Below are 3,042 nucleotides of genomic sequence, written 5' to 3'. Positions count from 1 at the left end.
AAGAATAGGAAACAGAAATGTCGGGTTATATAGTTTTAGTTAGGAATTAATTCAGGAAAAATGGAAATGATTGAATGGCTGAAAGTGTTATTGGGTTAGCGGGACGTCGCGGGTTCTTGTGCATTTTTTTAGGGATACTTCTTTGAGGTAGTATCACTATCACCATTACCATTACCATTACCATTACCATTACCATTACCATTATTATTATTATTATTATTATTATTATTATTATTATTATTATTATTATTATTATTAAGTATTATCATTAATGTAAGACTCTAATAATAATTGTACAGCAGTGTAATTATGGTACATGAAGTGTGGGTGACTTTGTATATTAAAACAGAGGTCAGAGAGTGATCTGGGCTGGGTGCGCTCAGCGCACACATAGGGGTGCGCGTGGCGCACTCCTCACTGTAGTCAGGTTCTGCTTGTTTTAATTAGATATTTTGATGGGCTTTTTGGTAATTTCACTTGTGGACGAGTTGGAGGCCAGTAGGTCAGATCTTGGGGTGCCATTCACTCCATTTCCAACAACCTCCTCCTATCCACTTCAATTTTAGAGAGAGAGAGAGAGAGAGAGAGAGAGAGTGAGATTCTTGTGTGAGAAAGCTCAAGCAAAGGAAAAAGGAGCTAGTTTTGAGTCTTAGCTCGAGTTATAAAGTTGTTCATCTCCTCTCTAGCTACGTTTTGGTTGTAGTGGTATGTTCTAACTTTAATTTCCTTACTTTGATTTTGTGTAAGGGTTAGGGTTGGGGTAAATGGTGAACATAAAACCCATGTTTTGCGATTTTGGGTGTTCTTGGGTAAGATTGAGTCATGTAGACTCAATAGTAACTAACCTAGGGTTTTAAAGTATTAATTGGGGTGTATGAACATAAATCGGTTAGCAAATTACTAGCACACCTAAATGTTTAGTAAATGGGTGTTAGGAGGGTTTGTGGAAGACCCGAAATGGGTGTGTTGACATTAAAGTGATTAAATGAGTAATTGTTGACCTAATTGGGCAAGATGGGTGTGAAATGTCATAAGTTTGTGTAAGACGGTGTTGTTAGACCTTAATCACTAGCTTTTAGTGATTGATGATGGGTCTTGACCTTAAATGACGATTTTGGTAAATGGGGCATTTAATGCAATTAAGTCATTGAATGCACATGTGTAAATTGTTGGCATTTAGTCCCACTAGTTTGTGTGTTAATGGAGTACTTATTATATTAGGTACTTTGCTTTGAAGCTTGCGGAGTTATAAAATCGTCACCAAATTGTTAAGGTGAGTGGAGTAATTATACATGTATGTATATGGTGTATTTATTTGTATGCTATGGTATGACCCACGGAGCCGGGAGTGCCATAGTATGTGTGAGTGTACTATGATGTGAACCAAGGAGCCGGTAGCATCATGGTGCACGTGTTGTGATGTGAACCACGGAGCCGGTAGCATCAAAGTGTGAACCACGGAGCCGGTAGAACTACAAAAATTAGGTGTGAACCACGGAGCCGGTAGCACCGAAGTGTGAACCACGGAGCCGGTAGCACTATAAAAGAGTATGACTCGAATGCGTAGTGACGTGAACCACGGAGCCGGTAGCGTCATAGCATTACGTATGGTGTGAACCACGGAGCCGGTAGCACCATGACGTGTGTATGGTTAACCATATAGCTTGTGTATGTGTTGTTGTATAGAATAATATATTATTTTGGTGAATATGCTAATGATTATGCTAGTTACGGTATTTGGAGGTTATTAGCTTATACTCGGAGTTTGTATGCTAATTCTTGTTACTAGCGAATATTACGGTGTATGTAAGTGCATGCAAGTAGGTATATTATATATGTATATGTATAATTATTGCATTCACTAAGCTTTGCTTACCCTCTCGTTGTTTATCTTTGTATAGGCTCCGGCGTTGACAAGGGTAAGGGCATTCGATTGGATTAGAGATCCCGCTTGTTGTTTAGGCGACGCTTTTGGGATGTGATAGCTTTTGGAGTTTGACCGAGACTTGGGTAGTTTAACCCCAAACACCATGCTCATAGTGTCGTTTGGAAATTAAACTAATGTGGTCGAAACTCATGATTTGTACGAAACTCGTAAAACGGCCGATGTGGGCCCCGTTTTGTAAAACTCATTTTATGTTTGAATCGTATGAGTTTTTCATATTAGAACATGTTGTGAAAAGCGTTTCGTCTAATTATGTCGGAAAGTGGGGGATCTTTATTTGAAAATTTGCAAAACCGGACATAACTGATTTGGGGCCTGTGCGCGCCGCGCACCCTGTAGTGGTGCGCGTGGCGCACTCCACTGTTATAAAAAAAAAAAAAAAAATTGTTTCGCGTAATCGGTTGGTTATTGGTTTGGGTTGTTACAAGTGGTATCGGAGCATGGTCTAAGGAATTTAGGCGACTTGAGATAGGTGCATAGACTTAGACTTAATTGTGTATGCACTTCATGCTGGACTTGTAGAAGACGGGTCCGACCGGGCGTTGGTTAAGTGCTTAGGTTTATGTGAATTAACCTTGCGCTAATTGTTTTGTGTTGTGTTAGCAATCATCAAGCGAGATAGACGTTGTACTAGCAAGTTAATGCGACGTGCTCGCGTAACAATGATTAGCTACCATTGTTACGGGTTCAAATCGTGTCAAACAAGCGATGTACGACGATTGTTGAGCAAGATGGGGTAGTGTGGTGTATATGTATATACATATGTGTTAAGTCCTTTCGTTTCGTTGTTTAATCTTTTCCGTTTTATAGAACGAAGATGAGAAATGGACACGACACCAATGACGGAAGTACGAGTGAGGACGTTGAGTTCACGGCCAAAGTTGAGGCCATCTTTAAACGTCAAAAAATGGAGTTTCTCGAAGATGTTAAGAAGATGTTCCTAGATACGATTGACGAGCAACTAGTCAATGTGGTAAAGGAGCAAGTTAAGGCCGTTCTTCAAGAGGATAATGTGGGGAGACGGGACTTCTTCTATAAGAATTTCAAGGACTCTCAACCTCCCACCTTCGATGGTGAACGGGACCCACTTAAGAGTG

This window comes from Rutidosis leptorrhynchoides, chromosome 7 (assembly GCF_046630445.1).
Source record: "Rutidosis leptorrhynchoides isolate AG116_Rl617_1_P2 chromosome 7, CSIRO_AGI_Rlap_v1, whole genome shotgun sequence".
NCBI classification, from domain to species: Eukaryota; Viridiplantae; Streptophyta; class Magnoliopsida; order Asterales; family Asteraceae; genus Rutidosis; species Rutidosis leptorrhynchoides.
Note: the sequence above shows the minus strand (reverse complement) of the source record.